General features: G+C 42.5%; 1 long non-coding RNA gene across 1 annotated transcript; it reads right to left on the reverse strand.

The window, feature by feature from the left end:
- Positions 1-433: 433 nt before the first annotated feature.
- On the reverse strand, positions 434-24,188 carry LOC132080733 (uncharacterized). Its single transcript, XR_009419603.1, has 3 exons — positions 24,061-24,188; positions 1,405-1,569; positions 434-711 (listed from the first exon to the last, which is right to left on the reverse strand). It is a non-coding gene; the product is annotated as an uncharacterized LOC132080733 (long non-coding RNA).
- Positions 24,189-26,657: the final 2,469 nt, after the last annotated feature.

Below are 26,657 nucleotides of genomic sequence, written 5' to 3' on the forward strand. Positions count from 1 at the left end.
TCTCCAGTCCCTTTCATGAATGATAATTCAGTGGAATTACACTGAAAAAAACAACCCTGCACCTGGACACGATTATCTCTCTGAAAAGGACATTTTTAAGCAACAACTTTCAATAAAAATCACAGAGCAGTCAGGAGTTTAAGGACAGAAACCTTGGCTAAAGGTTTTATATGATAAGTAGGACTGCAAACGCTTCCTTTTCCCATGGAAGTGGGACCCTGTTGAGGTGCCCTGCACATCTCCTGTGCTGCCAAGAGGCCAAGAAGGGTCAGGAACCAAAACACCAGCAGGAAAATCACTGTGTCCTCTCCCCTGCTCTGCAGGGACAAGGGACAGACCTGCCCAAGTGCCTTGTACCTGCACACACAGACTACCCAGGGCAATGGCAGAAAATGGGTTCATGTTTCAAACAATGAAATTAATACACTGGCAATAGAATATGCAATTTCCTTGTTTATTGCCTTTCAAGGCAATGCCATTGCCAGAGGTTGTCATTGTACCAACAGGCAGAAAATTAATTTGACATAGATTCAAAGCAGCACACAATTGAGTCCCAGGGACCTCTCAGCTCTGCTGTTGTGTCCCAGAAAAGGATGAGCTTTTCCTTTTCTGTCCTTTGCCATCCTCTCTCTTGCAGCAGCTCTTTTCCCAGGACACTCAAACAGGGACCAAGCAGACCTGTGGCAAACAGAGGTTTTCAAGCAGAAAAACCTGGAAGTGTGCAAAAAAAGGAAAATATTTTCATCATGATAATGTGCCGGATTTCTCTTCTGTCAAAGAACAAACAAAAATGTGGCTTCCAGTCAGAATGTTTCTTTTAGTTCCTCTCATTTGAAACAAAAATCTATATACCAATTAAGGTTACTCACAAATCATACTTTTGGAGCTGGAGAAACCCTTTGTTTTGCAAATGTCAAAATGGGATATATATTATTACAATCAAACCTTTATTCTAAATTATACATTAAAAATTTCCATACTCCTCACTTGGGCTTTAAACCATAATTTCATCCAAGACTTTCCTCTCTGGAATAGCAGAGCAGGGATCTATACAACCTGTCTGCACACTTAGATCAGCATCACAGCATCTCTTTCAATATTAACACCCATTTCAATCAGCTCAAAAAATGTTCTCATTAGCAACACAAAAATCCAAACTATCCCTCAGCTGCTACATGAGCTCCATGCCCTCCTGCAGTGCCCATCCTGGGTGCCCACCAGCTGTCACAGGAAAGGAACAGCTGGACAAGAGAGCTGTGTCTGAAACCAACGGCCTCATAAAGAAGAGTCCTCTCTTTTCTGATAAGTGCACAGACATGATCATCAACAAGGAGAAACAAAAAGGAGTGTTTGCACAACAAACTGAGCAGGAGGGGCTTAATCAATAGCCAAGCACAAAATTACCTCAGCAGATTTCAACTCATTTCCATAGAAAATGCAGATTCTGTGGAAGATAAATTAATATAAAAGGCAAGTTTCTCTCTGCCAGCCTGGTGGGGAGGGGTGTCCAAACCACCCTGCATGGGCAGCTCTACTCAGCCCTGCTCCACTCGCAATCCAACATCAAAGCTGAAAAAAGAACACAAAAAGGAAAAACCAACCAGAGATGAAAGCTTCATTTGGGAGAAAACATCGTGCAACCTTTCTGGTCCAAATTGAGCAGATTACATCTGGGCTTTATTCTTCTGTCTGTCACAGGCCTGGCAATTCAGAGCAATTTGGCCAAGCCATTAGTCATATGCTAAGCAAGGCTTCTCCTCCCTCTGCCTGCTCTCAGATTGTCTTGGTAGATACTGGCCTCCTGCTTTTCCTTTTTCTAAACCACAGCAGTTTCTGTTTTAACATCATTCCCTCCACATGTGACACAATTCTTTTCAACATTTAATGATATTATCCTATCTCTAAAATGGAATAAATAAGTGTTTTATGAACTCTGTGTAATCATTGTTGACAACAAAGATGAGGGAAGTTTTCCAGAAACAACCAGCGATGGAAATCCTTAGGGATGATGAATATCCTGACCTGAGTCTGCTCTCTGTACAAAGCATTGGCAGCCACCATGAGCAGCAGTGATGCCCATCCTTTACTTGCAATTATAAATATTTTGTCCTGGGTCTGCAGCCATTCAGGCCTCAGGCTTCTCTCCCTTCCCATTTGGATCCTATTCAGGAACAAAAACATAAATTCATCCATGTTCAGACCAAAAAACTCTGTCTTGAACGAAATTTGAAATACAGGGCAAAAATGTTCCTGCTGGTGATCATGTTCAAGATACATTTATATCAAACTATTTCTCTTCATTACAAAAACAATAAAATCCCAAATAATGACAAAGGCAAGAGCAGTGGCTTTCAGTTTCTTATTAGAAGTTGAGCTTGGCCATAATATTATTCATATGAAATCTGATATGAAACCACCTGGGTGTCATGATGTTTTTTATATTACAGTAAATTCAATGCATTAAGGATGCAGAAAAATCTCATTTGGGACTGCAAAGCAGCCAAGAGTCTTTGCAGATCCCCCAAGAGCCAGCAAATCACTGCAGCTCTCCCAAGTGATGCAGAAGTAAAATAATCCTGTGTACCAGCACCAGCATCTGTTTGCAGCAGCAGAGAGTGCTTTACAAACTTTAATAAATGTAAACCTCACAAATCTCTCCTTATACTGATGGTTTATGGTTACCATTCCTCACAGAGGAGAAGCAAGGTGCCAAACACTGCACATGTGGACGTGGCATGCCCCTGTTCCAGCCAGGGTGTGTGGCTGCAGGTCAGTGCACAGCTCCTGCCCCAGCACCATGCACCTCCCATCCCCGCAGGACCAGCAGGGTCCTGCCATAGCCAGCACAGAGCACAGCATCCCTTGGCAGGGCAGTGAGACCCCAGCAAGGACCCAGCCCTGAACCATCTCCGCTCACCCAGCACAGGGCCAGGACACACAGACTCTGCCCCCAGAGCCCTCCATGTGCAGCTTATCAATATTTCATTATCAGCACACAGCTGACCTCTGGATAACTGTCTGCAGTGTCCAGCAGCCCAGACTGCCTCCCTGCTGCCAGCCAGGAACATCTGCCCTTGTTCCCTCACCATGGCACAGAGGCAGCAGGGCAAGATCCCATTGTCCCATTATTTGTGCTGCAGAGATTCTCAACAGCATTAAACTCACAATATTGTATTTGTCCACCTTATCAAGAGTTAGGGAGTCCAGGCAGGAGGCTTATGGGCAGAACAACAAACCCAGAGCTGGCTGAGTGAAATGTCTGCCACAAGAATCTTTAAATTATCTGGCTTTCCCGCGGCTTTACATGCCAGTCAAATGCCAGCCCTCTCCTTCCTTATTCCATCCACAAGGGGAGATGTGTCCACTCCCCTCCCAGCCTCTGCTGCTCCAGGGACCACTGGATTCAGCCTTTTGTGGCTGCTGGGGAGGGTCTGCCCTGCAGGCAGAAGGAATGCCACCAGAGCCGTGCATGGCTGACACTGAGATGGCTGCAGCTACAAAAAGCATTTCCTTTGTACACTGGATTTCTTCGCAGTATCTGCAGGCAGAAGGAGATTCTGGGAAGGGCCTCACTTGGAAAGAGCCCCAGCACACCCCAGTGTGGCAGACACTCAGCATCCTGCTGAGCCAGGTACTGTGAGCCCTGCTGCCTCCAGGGAGATGTCACAAAATCTCTGGAAGCTGTTGTACTTTTGGTTTGGAAAACCAGGACAAGATTTATGACTTTCCTACATTCAGCTGACCCAGGCCCACCACACCAGTTATGCCCCACCAGGTTCAGACACTGTATCAGCAGATTTGTGTGATAACACACAAACCACCACTGCAGATAACACAGGACACACCACAGCTGGCACAGTGTGGAGGAGAGGGAAAAATTCTATCAGTACAGAAGGCTCTTGCACAATAAAATATTCTATTTTCTACTTTTACCATGTTTGGAGCATCCTGGTGGAATGGATAAGCCATTCACCAAGGACTCCAATGAAACCTGGTGCTCTGATGCCACCACCAAAAGCTGCCCATTAAAATGCTTTGTCTGGGTTTGCCAGATATTCACAGGAAAGGAGAGCAGCCAGAACAGCCCAGCAGAGCACTGCTGCTGTCATTATCTGCAAGGAGACAGAGAGGAGGGAAAAAGCTTCTTTGGTTTCTTTGAAGCTTATTTATTCCAATGGTAACGTTATCAAGAAAAGATAAATTTTCAAGCCAGTAAAAGCAGCTCCATCCCTTCTAATTTCACCCTCACACACACCAAGTGCTTCTATGGACTATAAAATCCTGAGATTCAGGGAAAGATCTTAAACTCTACATACCCAACCTAAGCAACATGCCTCAAATTCAACCTGGTCCACGTTTATGACACTAACAGCCCAGTGCTCACATTGCTGGCTTGGGACAGACATACAGCAAACACAGGACAGATTCCCATCATTGCATGTTCTCTTCTAAGTTTTTGTTTTTCTCATCATAGGGGGAAAACCAGACTGAGAAGTTCAAACTTCAATGGAGTTTTTCTCCTAGAGAAGATCCCTTCCTGTAAAACTGAACATATAAGCAATACCTCCATCCTGGACAAACAGAGAAAGCCAAACATAAATGTGAACAACACTCATTGTGTTCTGGAACACAAACCCCAGTTTTTTACCCATTATTTCAATTAATTAAATTTCAAATTTTGTATCATGCTGAAATATTAACTCAGTTCCACTTACATATGTTTAAGGTACTATAATATGTTTTCAAGTAATTGAAATAAAATATTTCATCATATTAAAATTTCAGAAATATAGAAAGGTAATAACATGATCTTATTGAAATAATAAAGAAGTTGTGAATAATTCACATACTTTTCTTTAGTATTTGTCTTTCATCACATAATTGCATCTTTTCATTTCAGTTCTAGTTGTCTTGAAATGTAAAACTTTCCCACCAAAAGAAAATTTCAGATTCTCACTGGTTCAAGTCCGTGACAGAAAATTCATCTTTGACTAATTTATAAGACAGAAAAAAATAATAGAAAGTGGATCCAAGTGAGCAATTATCTACATCTATGAGGCTTCTTGAGTGCCCTGTGCAGTTTCAAAACATTAATTTGTTCAGCAATTATAGCAGGAAGATGTTGTCAGACCCCCATGGCAGGGAGGGACACAAAAAGTCTCCCTTTTTGCCAAATGCTTGTCCCTGAAATATCTGCTGCAAATTATCCTCTGTTTCCACAATGAGCAATGCCCTCAATAGGTGCAGAAAACCTGTGAGGGTGTAGAAATCAGAGCTGAGGCACAAAACTGAACCATTCAGAAATTACCTGGACTGTGGCACAGAAATCGTCCCAGTGCCTAAAGGGGCTACAAGAGAGCTGGGGAGGGACTTTGGACCAGGGCAGAGAGTGACAGAGCAAGAAGGAAGGGCTTCACAATAACAGAGGTCAGGGTTGGACTTTCTTGAATGCTCACCAGCTGCCCAGCACTCCAGCACCCCAAGTCCTGCCATACAACACCTGGATATCAATTGTCCTTCTTGTCCAAAATTGGACAAGATAAATTGGACAATTTTGTCCTGTGCAGACCAGAAGTTGGACTTGATGATCTTTTGGGGATCCTTTCAACTCAGGATATTCTATTACTCTACAAACATTAATTTGCCTCAATATATTATATGAATCAGCTTAAAGAAATACTACATTTGCAATTACTCATTTTTCTTTGGCATAAAATCTTCCGCTTTTCAGTCACTCAGCTTTGTCTGCCTCACTACAGCAATAAATAGCTGAAATGCCTTTTTGCTCAAGCTTTTGCATGAGTCATTTTAGTAACCTCCTTCCATCAGGTGGTTTTGTTTAGCTGGTGTTAAAAACCCACATTCTGCAGCAGGGGAGCAATTTCTGCAGCACAAATCAAAGCAGGAGCCTCTGAAATGTACCTTTCTTAGAAAAAAATAAAAATTAGACTTAGTGATAAAACATAATTCAGACAATTTTTGCTACTTTCATTAACAGGACAAATCCCAGTCCAGTAGTACAAGGTAGCAAAGGGAAACTCATGGGAAGTGTGGCAGAGAATGGAGCTGATGTAAAAGGCTGCTCCAACACAGAGAGGATATAAAGGAGAGTTCAATGTTTCTTCTGCACCCTTCATCCTTCTTCTAAAGCACACCAGTTATCTCACAGCTGAAGAGTTCCCTGCCCCAGGCACCACTTCCATCAGGATTTGCAGAGCAATAGTCTACCTTGCAAAGCATGGCCATGGAAAGCAGCATTGCACACTTACTTGCCTTTCTCCCAGATTTATGGTGAATGTCCAGAAAAAATGTAAAGAGGCTAAAAAGCTTTATACAAGTCACCTGAGGGATTTTACATTTTGTTATCTAGGATTTAAGATGTTATCATTAGAAATTTTTTTGTGTGGCTCTGTTGTCCACTGCAAATGAGTCATTCCTTTCCAGGAGCAAGTCAACAAAGGTCCAACTCCACCAGGATGAGGATACATAAAATCTCATCAGCTGCCTCCCTGTCACTATATTTCCTGAGAAATCCTCTTTGCCCAGGATTTTCTCCTGGGAAGCTAAGAAGCCTCAGAGGAGAATGAAAACAATAATTATCTGATTGCTGCTCCTGTGTTTGCTGCTTTGGAATGTGGCTTGGACATTGTTTACCAATCAAACCAATGTTTGATTGGTTCCATGTGAATTGTTTTTTCTTAATGGCAAATCACAGCCAGCTGTGTCAGACTCTGAGTCAGTCATGAGTTTTTATTATTCATTCTTGTGAAACCTTCTGATGTATCCTTTCTTTTCCTTTAGTATAGTTTTAGTATAGCATTATATAATATAAATATATATAATATAAAATATTTTATATAATATAATATATATTATATATTATAAAAATATATACATATATCTATAATATCATAAAATAATAAATCAACCTTCTGAGAACAAGGAGTCAAATTCTCATCTCTCACCTCATCCTGGGGACCTCACAAACACCAAACCACCCCTTCACTTCCTGAGGAATTTTAGATTTATCATTACTACATTTTTCTTGCCTCCATTGCCAGAGGAGGGTCATCCTGAAGCAAGGCACATCTCCAGGAGCACATGTGACAGGTTAGCTCAGCAGCAAAACCAACAAGCTGTAAAGCCAGAGCAGTAATGACCTCATGCATTACAATGCTCGCTGTGTAATAATGCCACATATAAATAACAGACTGCAAAGATCATTAAAGCCAATCAAAAGTATAGATTAGCCCATAAAATCTGTTTAATGTCTCCTATATTCTGATACACTGTGAAAGAGAAACTCCAGTCAGCAGTGGATGCAGGTGTTCGGCAGCAGCATTGGGCTTCCATCACCCTCACCTTGGAGCTTTCCTTCCACTCTTGTGTTATCACTGCAATTTTTTACTCACTAAATCCTCCACAAGGAGAGGTGTAGCTGAGGATTGTGGCCACATTTTTGCTGTAATCTCCAAAACAAAACATGAGATCCAGCACAGCTGCTCTGCCAGCCCCAGTCTCAGCACCCCAGCGCTGTTTGTGGCTCCACCAGCCCAGCCTGGCAACACCACCATGGGGATCTCTCCTGTGGTGCAATCACACAATCACAGTCACCAGCATTGGAAGAGACCTCCAAGAAGATCTGATCCGACCATCAACCCAACCCCTGCCATAATCACACCCAAACCAAACCCCAAGTGCCACAGCCAGACTCTTGCTGAACATTCTCAGAGACTGTGACTCCACCACCTGGGCAGCTTATTTGAATGCCTAATCACTCTTCCAGTAGAAAGAAAAATAACATTTCATCTGAACCTCCCCTGACACACAGCTCTCTCCACTGTTTCCAAGTCCGTTGGATAAAGAAGAAATTTTTTTCTTGATAATGCACCCCTTTAGCAAAAATCTTTATGATCTAAGGGGAAAGCAGCTGCTTCTCATGGTCTCCATAACAGACTGCCAAGGGATACCAAATTCCTAAATGTCAATTCCTACCTGAGCAACTGAAATCACATATGCTCATTTTCTGATTCTCAAAGATGTGCTTCACAAATAATGTAACATGCCTGATGTTTCTATTTACAATATTTCCCAATTAGATTTTATTTAAGTTTACTTACCAAAATACATGGATGTGTTTACCCTGCCAGCATGGTATTACGCATGGAAGAAAGAGAGATGGGCAAACAGGTGAAGAACAATTCACCTCCATCAGCACTTGGCAAATCCTCTCCCACATCCACAAAAGCTGCTAATATTAACAGATGGCAAATCCTTCCTGCTTGGAGACAGACACCAAATCCTGACCTGAAAGGCCAGCTTTGTGGTCTCACTTCCCATTTCACAGCAGAGCAATCTTTAGAGCCCAGCAAACTCTATTCTGTGCTCATATATTCTCCAGACGAGGAGCAGGGTCAGCCTGCCTGCCACCTTTTAAAACAGCTGCACTAGCAAGAAGGCTAAAATGAGAATTTTCCAGGAAAGACTTCATGTTTTACCTTGCAGACGAGACAATTTAAGCCATGTTGTATATGCTAATAAAAGCAATTTCTTAAGTTACCATTTAGTATAAGAAGTGTCTGCTACAGGAAATAAATTCAGCAATTAATATTGCCCATAACCTTACAGCAACAATTTTTTAATTTCTTATTTTTTAAGAACCACAACTTGTGCTGAAAGCACATTTGCATTTTATTACCCCTAAATGTTTAACTACCATAACTAATGCTTGATTAATAAATGGCTAGCTACTGCTGCTACTTGAAACCTCATGATTTAGATATGGCAAATTATTTGCCATTGAATACTGGTCCTTCTCAAGCAGCAACATAGGGAGAAAAGGACAAAAAAGGAAAACAGGTTTAATTCATGGTGTCTCTTAAGCATCACTCTGGTTCCAGCCAAGTTCATTAAATGCTGGATAAAGGTACAATGTTTATAGGCCTTGTTTAAATGTGAAATTGTAGGACAAATCTTACTAAGTTTATGTGACCAGACTTCCACAGATCAGGTCTCAACTGGACACATCCCTTCCAGAGGCTTCCTCAAGGCAACAGAGAATTCATAATAATTTTGGGGGATTCTGGAGGAACCCAGCCCACATTCAGCATCCATAATCAACCTCCAAGTGAAAGGCAGGTATTTTGGGTGGGGGTCTTTTGGTTGTTGGAATTTGAATTTGTTTGGTTTGGGACTTTTTGGAAGGATTTAGAGGTATTTGTGTGTTTGGTTTTTATTTCTTGTTGTGGATCTGTAGGGTTTTTTTGAAGTCTCAGACATTATTTTCCACCTTTATTTTTTTATTTATTAAACATGCCATTAACTCACCGAGTTGGTAGCTATAGAAGCATGAAGACTGAGACTAATTTGAATTAAAATGAAACATTGTGGATAATACTTGCTTGCTTCCAGGCCTTCACAATAGAGCCTTAAGGGAAAAAAATTGCAAAAGAAAATATGAATTGGACTTCAAAGCTGTTAAAACACTCTCTGGCAAAAGGCCTTACCTGGGGTGCCTGGTTTTTTCAAATGCAAATATGTGAGACATTTAACTATGCATAAAGCAGATCTCAAGTGCTTTCTATTGCTTCAAATGTTCCTCTCCCACATCTCATTTCCTAAATGCTTGTGCCTTTTAGGTGGCAGCTGATTTCGCAGCTTCAATTTGATTTTCTTGGAGAGAAGTCATAAGTGATGCTCAGCCTGGGAGCTGCAGCACAGCACCCCAGAGCCAGCCCTGCTTCCTCCTCACCTTCACGATTTGGGTGCTCCACAAAGCCCAAGGAATTAAATTTTCCCCAGCCCCAATCCTGCACGATGTCAAGTCTATAAATATGGCTTTCAATTAAAATCGTATCAGCAGAGCTACATGACAAAATAGAAGAACCAGCAGAATGGGATAGAAGAAAAAGAATAAGAAATCTTAGGAAGCAGCAGAATAAATCTTCCACTCTGGACAATTTTAAGGGAAAATAGTGCAGTTAATGGAAATCTCACCATGCAGCCAAAAAGAAGAAAGCAGAATTGACAGCTATGAATCAACTACTGCTCTGTTTTTTCAAGGCATCAGCAAAGGTTACAACCTGCTGCACAGCAGCTGTGGACACAGCTGTCATTTCAGATTTTATTTCATAATATCTGCTTTTGAATTAGGCAGACTTCAACACTGATTAGGAGCAGGCTTTTCTCCTACAAATGCTTATAAGAAGAAATGTTTTCCCACAAGTCACACGGCCTTACAGCCCTTTGGCTTGCTCCAGAGATACATCAAAAATATCCACCCCCATAATCACAGCCTTTTCATCTTGGCAGGTCCTTCCAAGTGCTCAGTACTCTGAATTTTCCACCACTATCAATAGTGTTAACAACTAATAGTCAGTAATTTTTCAGAACTCCTTTCAAGCCTTTCAGGAACTTACTTGTATGAAATATTAACAAGAAAAATGTTCTGAAGTAGTAATAAATTTGTCTCTCTCCAGCCTCTAACAGAGATGAAGAGCTGTGCAGGGAGTTTTCAAGTTCTCTTTAGGTCCTGGGGGTCTTTGGGGTGTTGGTTGGTAGCATCATCCCACAAACAAGCAGCTTAACCTCACCAACCCAACACAAGTAATAGAACCACCAGAACAGCCTCAGCCACCACAGGTCATGGACATTCTCCATCCCAGTATCCAGGGATATCCCAGTTCTGTGTTCAAGCAGCCAGACACTTCTCAAAGCAGACAGCCAGGTTGATAAATGTATTTAACTGCCTAAAGATGCAGACAAGCACCCAGGGAGAGCTGCTGAAATCCTTTGAGTGAGTAACTCCAATTTTCCCTCATCTGCATGCATAAACTGCCCATGAATCCCACAGGCTGGCAGCAAAATGGGTCTGAAACCCAGAATATTTCTGGTTTGTGCCAAGAGTTTCCCTTTCCATACAGGGCCTTTCTAACTAACAACTAACTAAATTTATCCAAGGGTAGAAAAGCAACAAACAACTCCATGTGCAGGTGATGCCCTTTCAGTCACACACAGACCACCCATTTTCCATCCACAGGAGCACCAAGCCAAGGTGTCTGCACATTTAATTGATATTAAAGTGGGAATTAATGATAAGATTATCAATCTCTAAAAATGATGTCCCAGGACAATACCCATAACTGCAGTGGATCTTACAAAGGGCAGTCAATTAAAAAATGCTATTGAAGTACACATGGATGAAAAGAAAATTACATGGGGCACTTCTGTTATGAGACAGTCAACAAGTTTGTTTTTTAGGGCCCAAAAATTCCTTTTAAGTTTGAAAAAGTATGAGATATTTCAAAATATGTAGAAAAAGTAGAGTGAGATCAATCTCAGGCAGACAGAAACAGGAGAAGGAGAAGAGTCATCAGATGTGTGAAGAGCCAGTCCCACAGGAACAATGACAAAAGATGGAAAATTAACAAGTAAAATTCCTCATAGCTTGTGCAGGTTGCCTTTTGTAATTCAGTAGGAGTTATTATACTGCAAAATTCAGGGGGATAAAAATCCATTACAGCTCTTCTCTATACCCTGCTCCAAGGACTCTTTGTCTAAAAGAACTGTATTTTAATCTGTTTGCCAATTTTTTTCAATACAATTCTTTAATACAAAACTCTGTGGAGAATTTCAGGCTAGAAGGAATGTTTGGTGCTTTATTTCCACTGTTTAGTTCTTCACCTCTTCCAGCTATGCAGACATAACAGGGCACAGGAAGATAGCCCTTCCACATGAAGTGTTAATAAACTTTTAATAATAAAACATTTCTCCAGGCTTCAAATCCTCTTCCTGCTGAGGACACTGGAGTTTTACCATTAACTTAGTGGAACTGAGACACACTCTCAGGCTATATATTTCATATAAATTACATTGCCATTAGACTTGATTCCCAACAGAAATTACATTCATAAAATTCTAATACTCGTGACCTCCAAAACAAATCCAAATACTTCTTGCATCCACACACACACAGAGATTGTTCTTTTCTCTTTAAGTACTACAGCAATTAAGACAAATTATGGAGATTATTTTTTCCTCTTTTAGGCTTCCATCAGGAGTTCCTCTTATTTTAAAAGAGGGCACAAAGTGTTAAAAGTGTTTCTAGGCTTGGCGCCCACAAACACAAGCCCTGTTGCAGAAATGTGCACTGGGACATGAGCTCAGCAGTCCTGCAGTGGCTCTGGAGAGGTTCAGCCTGGAACTTCCCTTCTTGGAGAAGGCTGAGCACACCCTCAGCTGGCTCAACACCAAAAAAAAGCATTCTTTGTGCATAATAAATCATACCTCAGTTTTGCCAGCATGCTGGATTTCCCCTTCCCAGTCTGCCTGCCGGCCTTTCCTGCCCTCCACTCACAGGAATGTGGGGAAGGCACAGCTCCAGCCAATATCAGTTTGTATTTCTGTCACACAAAGCACAAAAGTTCACCCAAATTCAACACAACAGCCAGGACTTATCTGAGGTAATGGCCATCCTCACCACCTTCTCTCCAAGCCACTGACCAACACACCCCAGCTACAATATAAGAAACCTCTTGGGCTTTGTGGAAACCCAACACAGGTTTTGGGAGCCCCAAGAGCATGTCTGGCCTCTCCTGACTCAGCTTCAAACCTTAAAGACATTTTTAAATGTTTTAAATTGTGCGGAATGGTGGGTCTATCGAACAGAGAGAGCCAGGAACCATGACCAGGGTCTCCAGGCTGTGTCCCATCTCTCTGGTGCAGCCTGGTCCAACTCCCAGCAGGTAGCAAGCAGTGCTGGGTGAGATATTTTTAACAGAGATTTTCTCATGAGTTGTTCACTTGCAGGTGAATCCTAACTGCTTGCTTCAAATGCCCCTTTTACCATAAACCATAACCTCTGTTGGTCGGCTATAAAAATACTCTGAGTTTGTATTCAAGACCTCTGGAAATCCAATACATTTTCACTCTCTGGAAAGGAGTAAAAACCAGCTCCCCAACATGCAGAATTTAGCTATTTGCATATGAAATTAAGTTTTCATATCACATGAAATCAAGTTTTATTTTTCATTTCTAAATCCCACTTTCCTCACCCTCTATTCTCCCAAAGTCAGCCAAGACCATGTGCCAGATACCCACAATGGTGAATGATTATTCACCAAGCAACCCAGGGAAAGGAGGGGGTCTGGCAGGGTTGCAGGATGTTGTGGGAGGCTGTAGATACCAACAGCAGCTTTAAACAAGGCACGAAGTGCTAAAAACTGTGAATTAATCTACATTAGTCTCCCTGCTTTACCAGCTAGACAGGTCATTTAAAGCTGTTGTATCTTCACACTACGCTGCCAACAGCTCTGGAGACATCTTCACAATTCATCCTCTAAAGCAGTATGCTCTAATTATTATTTCTTTGTCTTCTCCCTAGGGCTTTGCCCATTAGGTGGTGGGAAATCAGAAGGATATATGCAATGGTTATTCTTTCATCTTCATGGCTCTTAAACTGCTTCTCTAGCTTATGTCAATGTGTAAGTAATTGTGCCAACATGTAAAAATGTATGTGCTTAACTAAAAAGAACATTAAAAAAAAGAAAAATGTTGTTGTTTAGATGCCAGCTAGAGATTCTGTAGTCTGCAGACATTTTCCTGTTTTTTTCCAAGCAAAGGGAATGTTTTCTGATTTCAGATACCCTCCTCACCTCACCACACCCATGCGCTCCCATAGCTGGTTTGTGCTGTGGTTCTGTCTCCTCAACAAATTCACCCTTATTCTGTGTCACGGATCTGGTTCATGCTAATGTGCAGACAGACAAGCTGCAGATAGATCTACATTATCAGAGCAACCTTTTCCTCCCCCAATTCCCTCACAACTATCAAAAGTGGCGCTCAGTGGGACCTACAGACAAGCAGGACACCTCCCTTGCTGTCATAACACCCGGGCAGTGTTTGCAGCAAACAAGAAAACAAACTGGCTTGGGAAATTTCCTGCCCACACAGCTCAAAGACGCCAAATGGGGCAACGTGCAGACTCAAACAAAAGCTGAGTTCTTGTTTTCCCTCCTGGGGCCGCTTTGCGCTCTCACGCGGGACACACCTTTAGTGCAATGTGCCCCTGGGGGCTGCAGTGATGGCTTAGCCAATCATACAGAGAGAAGAGGAATTTGATGAATGGGTCATTTTTGGTGCACTCTGCACTTTTGACTCATAAATTCCACAGAAAACAAGGTAAATGGAGCATAACTTATTAATGAACAGAGCCCTAAATATCAAATGATCTGCTGTGAATCATCAGCACGAATTGCAGAGCCTTCACATCATGTTGGTTATCACATGCTGCAGCAGTTCAGTGATGGACAAACTCTGCAGCCTGGTGTTAAGTCACACAAGATAATCTAGGAAATAGCATCCTGCTTTCTATAAAGCACGTTACACAGAGGTGCTTGCCTGACCTTCAGACTGACCTGCAGAGACACCGATCCTGCAAGCCTCACCTTGCATTGCAAGCCTGAAAGCACCATTAAACTCATGATGAATTGTGAGCCTTGGGAAAGGCACATGAACCCTAAATCTCACCAGAAAGCTGGGGGAAATTCAGACAGCTCTGAAGAGGAACACCAAGGAAGTTTTTGTGTAGTGAGATAACTTAGGAGCAACAGCTTTCTATCCTGCGTCACTTCTACCCCTTCACTGATGGGTAAAAATGGACAAACCCTCCAGGTCTGAAGGTCTACTAAGGTCCAGATTAAGCCTGAAGAACCACATTGACTATTCTGAGAGCACCACAGGGCAAGGTAAAAAACATGAAATACCTTCAATTTCCTCCTTTCTAAAGGTCATTCGGGTTTTTTGAGAGCTGAGAAAACATGAAAAAGAGAAGGAAAGAACAAGGAAAACTGTGCACCCAAGTAGCACTTCTCAAATAATATCTATGAGCCTGAGGAGCACTCACAGAGATAGGTGTGAGCACACACATGGTGGCACACACTGACTGCTCATGGTCACAATGAAACACCTGGTCTGCGCATTTTCCTCATCTGCTTTGAATTAATGAGCTTGTTTCTGTGCTTTTTGGTGTCCTTGTCCTGGCAGGGAGATTGGGACTAAGTGGTCTTGAAAGTCCCTTCCCAAATCATCCCATGATTCTTCTTTCACATTAATATCTCTGAATCTTCTGGAGGCAACTTTAGTGCTGTTTTCCAATTTTCTTTCCTGCCTAATTTTTCCTTAAGAGTTTTCAAGCATTTCAGGACAAGTCTGCCTCCTGGCACTCAGCTGCAGTTACCTGTGTGCTGTGGAACTATCCTTAAAGGTTTTTTTCATTTGTATCGACAGAAGCAAAAATGATAAAAAGTGTCCACTACTTTTAAAGGCCATTTCTCCCTGTATGTGTACAAATATGTCATCTTTAAACTGTCAGACCACTAAATAGGTTTGAAGTGATTTTCTCCTGCAAATGCACCTCTTTTTGCAGGGATGGCCTATATGTGCTTTCCTTTCTTTCCTACACTTTTGCACATTTTATCTTGTTCAAACAAACTGCCAGAATTTCAGCCAGCAGATAGCAATTAGTGCATAGAAGCAAAATGAGCCACTACAGCTAGATGCTGTGCCATAGGCAAAAAAAAAAAGGCAATAGAAACCTACTTTAGCTGAAATTGGTATTTAAAACACCTTTCTATTAAAAAGGCTACAGAACCATCCTCTTATTGACTACCCATAAGGCTTCAGCTGTACCTGCCAGGGAGAGCAATTTTCTAGAGACTATTAAGTAAAGCATAACCACCTAGACAGATATTGAAATCTGACTGAAAGAGCAGCAAACTGATAAAAAAATTACCATTGAAGTCAACAGAAATAAGGACTTTCTACCTACAAATTATGAACTCCTGTCAAAGGGAGCTGGGAAGGCATCTTCCTAAGTCAGAGCACAGTTACTCAAACCTACATATACCTTTACTGGTATAAAGGCATATTATAACTAATAATAAAAAAATACACAATAGAAGCCAGCACAAGAAATTGAGAGATTAGCAGCAATTAACTCAGTATAGAGACACTTTACTGCATAACTTAGTGATTTTTGTACAACACTGACCTTAGGTAGATCTCCCTGGAGATACTGTCGCCACTAAAAGAAAAAATGTCCTGCTCATTTTGTCACTTTCAAGTGGATTTCTCACAGGGGCCTAAGAAAATACACAGTGTTTCCTTGGCTACCTTGGCAGATGAGCAAGATTTGCTGCTAATTCCCAGTATTGATGTGCTGAAAGTGTTTTCTGCTGGAAACATAAAGGAGCAAGGTAAGGCTAAAATTACTCATCTACTTGAATAATGTGTCCTGTTTACTTTGGTATTCCCTTCCACAGCTGTCCCTGCCTTTGGCAGCATCACCCTGACAGAAAGCAAAATGCTGTTAATGCATTAAATCCAACAGCAAGATTACACAGGCTGCCTCTCCAAGACAAAGTGTATTAACTGCTGATAAATTCCTCTTCTCCTCAAAATTAGAATGAAAAAGTCAGTAGCCAATACTTTCAGGAAACAAATTACATCCCTAGAGCTATCCAGTACCTGTGCTCTGTCCACAGAACCCACTGAGAGCCAGAGCCACGAGCAAGAGACTGGATGCCTCTTGGGGAAACCAAGACTCAGGGAGACAAAGTACTCCCAATCCCAGAGAATACCCTCTTTCCATAATATCTGTTACCCTCAAATACATCTCTCCTCTCACACCTAAGGAGATAAATGCTTTTTCAGGGTCAGGGGGTTAGTGGAAGCCAGCATATCAAGAAGAATTTTTAAAAACCAAATCCAACACCCCAAAACACAACTGATCTCATTGCAAGTGATCAATCTTAAAGATCTCTTTGGAGGTGGCAAATTGTCAGAGATGGCACCAGGGACAATTTGCCATTTCTCCTCATGTATATTTTGGTGATTTTGGGAGCACTCAGGTATGCCAAGATTCATATCCCTGGTCTGCTTCAAGGATTACCTTCATTCTTCATTTGCTAGATCATATCTAAAGCACTAAAAAGCAGATTTCAGTGGCAGCAGCAAATGCTGTCTGGATAGATGTGGGCTGGTCAGAGCACTCCTAACACAAGGATATGGCATTCCTCTCCACTTCCCTTCAATTTTGTCAAAGGTTTCACCACTCAACACAACAAACCAACTTTGAAAAACAGGATTACGTTTCTTCTCCCTTTTGTATATACGATAATGGCTTTCCAACAAGCCAAATGGGAAACTGTGTTAATGTGTTTCCATGGGCAAAGCCTGAGAGCCCTGTAAATTGCCTTGCTTAATGGACTTAGGAGTTCAGTTATCCATTCAGAAATTCCACAGCAAATCAAATGGTTCAGTCCTCAGGAAGTGCACACACACAGCTCTGTGGGCGTCATTATTTCTGTCTGTTGGATTTGATGGAGAAAATGTCATTTGGGATGGACGAGGAGCAGCTGTATCCACCCCCCCTCTGGCAGAAAGGCACTGAGAGCCCTTCTCACCCCAGGGACTGTGCAGATGCCCTGTCCTTCAGGGCTCCACACCATCTCAATCAACACAGAAAAAGCAGCAACCTACAGCACCTGCAGGCACTCTCACCTGGCTTTAAACATACTGTAATGACCAACAGCTTGAGTACTTTTTTAAGCTATTATGAAGAATATAAACTCATTTAACTGTTTCCCCTGCCACGGGCAGTGACTGCTCAGGACGAGAGGATGAGCAGGGATGTCCCTCACCCTTCCACATGCCATGCCATGAACTCCTGAGCCTGGCAAAGCCACTGCTGAGCCAAGGAGCCTGATGGCAGCAGAGGCTGTGCTGCTTTGGGGGATGTGACCCCTGCAGAAGAGCAGTGGCACTGGCAGCCAGCTCAGGCTGGCATCTCTCAGCTCTGTGCACACAGAAAATGAGGGTACGAACTGGCTGCTGCCCAGTCCCCTCCACTCCCTGCATCATGAGCTGAGACCTGGGGAGATTTAGGACCCCTCAGTGTCTCTGTGCCTCTCTGGGATAGCCAGGCACCCACCAGCCCATCCTGTCACCCTGCAAACAAACCCACCCCAGCAGCACAGCCTGCCTGCACCGTGGGACAGGGGCTGCCTCTCACCAACACCCCAGCCAGGGGGATCACCCTGGGAACCCTCAAAGAGTGCAGGAAAAACAAGGATATGTTCATCTGCATGCATGAATCCTCTAGGAAAGGAGTATAAATAGAGGAAAGGGAAAAAACATTGGTGAGCTAATGTCCTTTGCAACTTTTGTAAAGTATATAATACATCAGAGAGAACAGGTTCCAGGTCTGATTACTCCTGATTTACAGAAATGTGCGACCATGGGGACGCATGTGTTATGCTGATAATAAAATATACATGTCTGCAGCTGGGACCTACAGCAGAACTAAAACATACTGAGAATACTCAAATCTTTTCCCTCTCGTGTACCTTTGCTGTTCAGGGGGATTTGTTTTTTCCACTCAGAATTGAAATGAAGGGAAAAAATTCCCCACTTCTAGGATTAGATCCTAGAAAAACAGATTCCAGCTGGGAGCTCAAGCACCTGCAGAGAAGTATTTATAAATGAAAGGACTGACATGACTTTAAATACAGTGTCGTCAGAGACTTAATTATGCAGCAGCAAGTCTCTAATTGGAAGTCACAGAGCAATACATTGGCTTTGTCATGTGATTTGATACTCTCCAAACTGCTTTCCCAGGGTTGTTTGTGTTATCTGTCTCAGGTTTGAACAGCAGTGTTTGTTTGGGGCTGGGCTGGGATTAGCCCTATTTATCTTCATGGGCTTTGTTTCCTTGAACACAGACTGAATTCACATGGATTTGTTTCAGTGTTCCAGGAAATTCTTGGCTTTTCTTTACCCAGCCCAGAGGCTGTGTTGTGCTGGCTGCAGCTAAGTATCTTGGGCACCCAAAAACTCCATGTTCAAGGCAGTATGTGTATTCCACTAGCAATAGGGGAAGAAGACAACCTACCTGTGATAAATCAGCTTGAAAGTTCTAACACCTGTGGAGTTTCACACTGAAACATTAATTTCTGTAATTACATCTTTACAGAATAATTGATTTTAGTGTGTTATTATTCCAAACTGAAAATAAATACTTCTGGAGAAAATCTCAAAAGAACTAAGTCCATCATCCTCAATGCCCTCCACATAGTCACATTTTCATTTGAGGGAAAATTGTAGAGACAGTTATGCAACATCTTTCTCCTCCTTTGGAATGTCTTGGCTCCTGATCTCAGTCTAAAAATACAGTTATTTCAGTACCTAAATTTAATTCTTGTTTTAAACTGAGTGCATATGATTTAAGCATCATTCATGTTCCACCAACTTGTGTTTTCTCAAGCCAGGCATCCTTCTGGTATCACTGACAAGGAGACAAATATTCCAGATGGGGGGACTTTCACATTTGGAAATAGCTCACTACATTCCTCATCTCTGCCTCACACCATATGACTCTTCAGAGTCTCCCAGCTGTCACAGAATCACAGAATAGTTTGGGTTGGAGGGCAACTTAAAGCTCATTGACTCAGGGGATTTGTATTTATTCTGCTCAACCATCACAGAATGTTTTGTGTTGGAAGAGTCCTTTAAGGTCACCCAGTTCCATGGGCAGGGACAACTTCCACTACCCAGGTTGCTCCAAGCCCCATCCAACCTGGCCTTGGACACTTCCAGGGATGGGACACAGCTTCTCTGGGCAACAACTAATTGCAGGACAAGCAAAAATCACACTAATCACAGCTATGGTTTTCTGGCATTCCATCCTCTGATTGCTCAGTCCTTCCTGCCTGGGAAGTCCTCCCACTGTTTTCCTCCTATTTTCCTTCCTTCCCTCCCCTCCTGCTCACCCCACCTCTCCAGTCAGGGTCCAGCTGTGCTGGCTTTGCTCCCACTATTCCCCTAACACCTGGAGGTTGTGTCTGCAGCACCAAATTTGAAACTGGAGATGACAGAACTGCAATTACTTGAGCTGGAAGCTTCCAGCCCAGCTGATTTGTCCTGCCATTTAAAAATCTCCTTGTTTCCAAACACGGTGGGCAGGGATGCAAACACACAGCCCTCTGGCAGGGGTCCAGGCAGCACAGGGGATGCTGAGCTGTTCACAGCATCACAAGTGAGATTTTCCAGGGCTAAAAAAAGACAACAGTGGAATTGATGCTACCTTTTAACCTAGGGGTCACAAAAAGATGAGACAATATATTCACTCCACTTCAGATAGCCTGAAGGAATGTGACCTTTTCCCTATCATTTATAACCCAGACGGCTGCAATGAGCACCAAATCCAATTAGGGTGTATTTTTATTTACCTAATCTACCAGCAGATGGCCTTTAATTCTAAATTTTCTTAATTTTGGAAATCTGTTCAGGCAGAACTGGCAGCACAACTCACGTTCCCCTCTCCACAGGGAAGGGTTTAATGACAGCCCCATGCAAGCTGCCACTTGGTTATTGCCTTCCTGGGCCTCTGCTCATCAGACCCTTCCCTTGTAATTAGATACATATATTTTCCTTTTCTTCCTATTGGATTATGAGGCATTTAAGGCAGGTGTCATCTTTCTGAGCTATGATTGTACAGTATCTAGCAAAAGCAGAGGCTAACCCTTAGCTGGAGCTCCTAATCACCACGGTAATGAAAATATTTCCTTTTCAAATGTAAATTGAAGACTCAGTTCCCCAGTACCTGGAATAACCAATGGATAAATACCTCAAGCAGAGCAAAAATTGAGTTTAAAAGGCAGGTAATTTAAGCCGAACACAATATGCTTTTATAGTTTATGTATAAAATTAAATCATTTAATGAAACCATGCTCCTTTGTTGTGTCAGCTTTACTGACCACATGCCCATCGAAAGGCTCAAGCTCATAGATTGAACTGAAAACATTTCCTTTTGTTTCAATTTTTGCCGTTCTTCAGGAACATTTTTGGATGGGATTTCCCCAAGAGAAAACACCCAGTGCAGCCAGGGGTGGGTCAGAAACATCCCATCTATCAGCTGCAGCATCTTCCAGCAGCTCAGGGCACCCAAAACACTGGAGCCTGCAGGGAACCACTGAGGCTGGAAAAGAAGCTCATCTCAAAGTCAGATCCCCAGACAGACTGCAACAAACACCTTTACTGCAGTCTGCAGAAATACCTTTCCCACTGCCAACAGCTGCCGTGAGCCCAGGCTGGCTCCAACAGCCACGGAAGGGGGACACACTCAGCACCCAGCCCTGCTCACCCAGCAGCTCCAGGAGATGACCAAGCTGTTCCTTTTCCCTACTCCTCTGCCAAATGGAGCCCAGCTGAAATGAGGCACCTTCACAAGTAAAATACTCAGACATCAACAAACACCCTGTTTCCATAAACCTGCGTTTTTGCTAACCACAAAATATGGTATAAATTACTCAGAGACACTTTCTCTTCTCCGCACCTTTTAGCGGAGCAAAACATGATTTACATTCTGTTTGTGGGTGAATCAAGTGAAATGCTTAATTATAAATAGCACTTGTAAATATAATCCTTTCAGCTGGAATATTTTTATTGAGAAAACGAGCAAGACCTTAATAATTATTTCAGTTACTAAACTTAATTAGAGCTGTTTCTCATTCCAACTCAAGCCCTGTGCAATGATTGGGTGTAAATTTGCATTTACTCAATAGGGCCATGAAACACGAGAGAATAAACCATGGGTGGGTTTATTCTCCACCACAGTTAGGCACCCAAGCCCCACTGGCTGCAGTTGTCCTGTGAGAATGAGCACCAGCTGAGGATCTATCCCCAACTAGATACAAGAGGTCCCCAGCAAAAATGAAAATCATACCCATTAGTTTTATTTATGAGAGCTAAAACACACACTTCCTAAAGACAAGTCCGCATCCAGCAGATAAAATATGTGTGTAACTTGCCACCAAGGTTATGGAAAGGTGGAGGAGAATGTTTATCAATGTATATAGGATTTTTTCCTCCGGATATATCTACTAGGATAGAGCATCTTCTACAGGAAATGGCATACAGGATATTAATTTTATGCTAAGTTTAATTGCTCTGACATCCTGAGATGCTACCATGTTGGAAAGCACAAACTCACCAATCAAGCTGCACCCTTGAAGCCACCAAACCTGCTAGACAGCAGGTAGCTGAGCAGCCACTCACTCACTCCTGCCCTCCCCAGTGGGACAGGGGAGAAAATCACCAAAAAACCCCCAAAAAAACAAAAGCATTTGCACACACACACAAAAACCCAAACAAACAAACAACAAAACCCCAGAAAACTCACAAAAAATACAGCCCATAACAAACAGAAAACCCTGGTAGTGATGGAAGATGCCAAGACAAGAAACATCTCAGGCTACAGCTGTGTAACCCCACTGGCCTGGGATTACAAACAGATTTGCATCCTCCTGGTAACAAGGGCTCTCCTAACCTTATCAAATCAGGGAAAGCAACTCCCTGGAGGCTCCTCTCCATCTCCTCTGTACATGGCTTAACCATGAGCAGGGGGAGAACCCCAGCCCTGACAACAATAACAAATTAAAGGATTAACCCTTCTGTGATCAGCACCTTGGGAACCTCCTCCTTAATTTTATGGGGAATCACACAGGCTCATACCTAAAGACTTGAGGTGTACATGTAGAAGTTTGCACTGTGCTAAAGCCATAACATACTAAGCAGGATGTGAAAGAGCATTAAAGATACACTGAATTAGATCTACCTTGTGGTTTCACGAGATCCAAGACCACTTAAACCAAAGCCAAAACACAGCCAACATTGGAGCAACGGAAATTAACTCAGCATCAGCTCTGGGTTCAGATGCACCAACACAGCCATCTAATCAAAGAGGGGCTTTCCCCAAAAAGCAGCTAGCAACAGCTTTGCACAGATTTTTGCCTCTAGCCCTTGGTTTAAAAAACAAAAAAGGAATCGTGCACTGTCTTAAAGCCATCCACCAAAATGAGTCTCGTGAAGGAAAATAAATATTGGGAGCTTTGCTGAAGCAGGAACTAATACCTGTCAGTTTGGACAAGCTTTAAACACCTCATAAAGCACCCAGCAGCTTCAGATACAGATTTCTGCTTTAGAAAACAGAAAGTACCAGAGGCAAATAATATTTAAAAAGAAACTAAACAAAACAACACGACAGTTTCAGTTCACTAAACCAATGTATTTGTGTAATAGCCAGATAAGTTATACAAACAGAGAGATGTACTGATGCACTGATTTGTAAGGTAGGAAAAAAATCTACCATATAGTGATTATACAGCTGGTTAATTTTAGGAAAAAACTTCATCTTTCTATTAAGAAAAAAGAATGCAATTATAACTTTGACATGAAACAATTTATCCCATACTTGGTATTTCTTTCTGTTTCTTGGTTTAATGCCTCAAAATTATTTATCTTATTATTCACCTCTATGTTTATTTTTGAAGAACATCTTTTTGTGCCTTCAAGCCACTTTACTCATTAGTTCTCTGGAGTTCATGTCCTATTTCATTATGTTTTAATCTTTACAGTTGTTAATTTGCATTTCATGTCCTGTTGTAGCAAAAAAAATTACCAACGAAAAAGTGATTGTAAATATTAATACAAGTCAACTGATAGTCATCCAAGAAAGCATTTTGCAGCAATAGCAATTACCTATGTTTGAGGAAGAAAGTAGCAATTCAAGCAGCTACAGAGACAAAGCACTTCAAGTTGAGGGTACAGCACCTTCTTAGAAGTGGAGACTGGGCCATCACAGAATAGCACTTACAATTAGCAACAACTTGCTGAAAAAAAGAACTTTCCCCCAGCAAAAAGAAGACCTTTTGGGTAATCAGCTGTCTAAAGCACATCAGAAGTTGGGCTACATATATCATCTGTTAAGTGCAAGCAACTGCTTAACTAATACCATGACACTGACCTACAAAAATTTGGAAAACAGTAAACCAAGAAAAAACTAGAAAAATCCTGCACCAGAAAAACCTACAAACCAGGTAGGTCCAGCTTGCCCCTCCACATACCTTCCCTTTCACCCCTGGCTCCTGGCATTACACCACAGCAACTTCAATTTTCACTTAGGGAAAGACACAGCTCAGAAGAGAGGAAATCCTTTCAACTCACTCAGATCTGGACCATCGCTCTGCAGGCTCTGAGCTTTGCTTTTGCTTCCCCAGGCCAGTTCAGCCACCAGCAGGAAAACATCATCTCCAGAAGTGATGCCTTATCACCAGCGACTCATATTGCTCTGACACTGGATAATTATCCTCATTAAATAAATGAAGGGCAGGATTGTAAATACACCTTAGTTTTAACAGGTGAAAGCACTCAGTGACTCCTAATGTGTGAGCTGAGCCCCAGCTCCACCTGGCTCCATCATTAACCTCCTACAGGTGCTGCAGAGGAGTTAGAAGGGAAGAGGGCAGCAGGAGCTGCTCATTAAAAAAGCTCCACAAAGGAGAAAATGAAAGCTCAGGGGCAGCCTTTGAACTTGCCTCTTATAACTCTGCTTGCTGGCCTCAGACAAAGCCCCTGGTTGAGAAGGGGCTGACCCACAGAGAACCCCATAAATTGTATTTCCTGCCTTGGTTACTGTTCCACGTCCCCAGTGCATGGAAGGGATCAGCCAAGAAACAGCCACCGGCAGTGGTGACAGTGGGATTTTGAGCAGAGCCTTATAAAAGCTTGATCCAGGCTTTCACTTCCCAGTGTTTGCAAGAGGATTGCCTCTAATTCCTTGCACTCATGACTTTGTAAAAGCTCCACCAACTCACAGCAAATTGCCCATCTAAAGCCATTTCTCTGAGCAGCTCCTGCCCATCTGTCACAGCAACCTGCCCTCCCAGACACGCTGCCTGCAGGCAAAGCATGACAGCTAGATGGACTTAATACTCATAAAAGAATAAATGAGGCTCTTGTTTTTGTTATTTTCCTCTCCAGATTCTCAGCTTTTCTGTGTTTCTGCAACTGTTCTGGTAGGGACCAATATCCCCCCCTCACTCACACAGGCCAGGGGAGCTTGGCAGACACCGGCCAAAGGAGCTGTGATCAGGACAAAATGTCCCTACTAAAACTCTCAGACCTTATAGGACTGATCTTTGCAATAAAAAATTAGGAGTTTAAACCTCGAAAATATAGAGCTTTCCTTGATGAGAAATTTGAGATAATTTTCTTTGATCATTGACTTAAAAAAGCCTTGGAGGTGATCTTGCAGATAAGCATAGTCCTCACAGAGTTTGCTCTTGCAGAGTAGGAAACAATTTCACAGGTGTTTCAACATCGAACTTATTCTGTGAACTCCCCCTGCTCCCAAGACTGGGAGGAAAAGGGAGGGTGAAATTGGGAAAGAAGGAGCCCTGCTGTCCTGCAAAGCTATGGGAAAAACCAAAACTAGTGTGCTCTGCCAGTGGTGCAATTTCCCAAAGAACTGGAGAAAACAGTGTTGACCTAACAGGGACAAGAGCAACCTCCCATCAGAAAAACCCATTATATCTTAAAAGGAATAAAGATTGACAGCCACATAGTGAGAACTGCTGCTAATGAATTCAAATAAGGAAGCACCCAGGAATTAACAGGAATTTTGCAGCTGCAGATTTCCTGCTGAGCAAAGTCAGTCTCATATCTGCCAGCTTCCTGCAGATAAAACTCTATCCCTGCAAAACAGGATCTGTACCCAGCACATCTTCCAGATGGTCTGACTTCCCTCAGTGCTTCTCCAGTGCCACAGCCTGTCCCAGGGGTGGTCACCCAGCTTCACTTCTACCAGCCTTCCCATAGGACAGCCCTCAGCAGCTTTAATGAGTTCTCACATCCCTTAAAACAGATTATCTTCTTGTTTCCAGAGGAGCTGAACAAACTCTCCTCTTGCTAGACAAAGTGTAGAGCAGCCCCTCTACAGTCACTTGAGTTTTGCTGGGATTTAGAGTGATGTAGCTGGAAGCAGGGAGGCTTTAGCTGACAGAAAAAGTTTGGCAGAGCTGCCCCAGATTCGGCAGCAGCTGCTCTGATTCACATGTGAGGAAAACACACAAGAAAAAATGAATCAAAAAGGTAAAGGTATCAAACAAGATGAAACAAGAACTAAACAGAAGCACCCATCCAAGCTTTAGGCAGAAAATAGTCCCATCCCTGGTTTATGCTCTCTGATCTGTGTTAATTCTTCTTCTCCCCCTTCCCAAGCTCATTAAAGAAAACCTGGCGTGAGGGATGATGCACCAGTACCCTGCACAGACACAGCACTGAGCAGGAAACCAAGATCACCTCTCTGACCACCTTTCATGTTAAGAGAATGCACAATATCCATCTTGATCATCCATCTTTTTCTTTCTTCCTGCCTTCCTCTCTTTTTTCCTCCCTATTCAAATTATTTCCATAGATCCTGAAAACCTTGGAAACAGCATTGGTTTTTAAGCTGCTGACAGCAGTCCCAATCCTTCTTACCCCCATCCTTTCTTTGTTTCCTGCTGGACTCAAACCCATCCCTGACTGGCTGCTGTCACTTGTCCTGTTGCTGGCTGCAGGCTCTCCAAGACAACTTTCCTGACCTTGGACTGGGCTTAGTGAAGTTCTGGATCATGACTAAGGCTTGAAACACTAAAGGACTCTCAACTAGAACAGATTTCTGCAGTCATAACTTCCATCATAAAAAGCACCTCTTTTGTAATCACGACAAAATTCTCCTTTTTTGGTCCTCACTGCTGTGATACTCTCAATAGTGCAGA

Source organism: Ammospiza nelsoni, chromosome 16 (genome assembly GCF_027579445.1).
Source record: "Ammospiza nelsoni isolate bAmmNel1 chromosome 16, bAmmNel1.pri, whole genome shotgun sequence".
NCBI lineage: Eukaryota > Metazoa > Chordata > Aves > Passeriformes > Passerellidae > Ammospiza > Ammospiza nelsoni.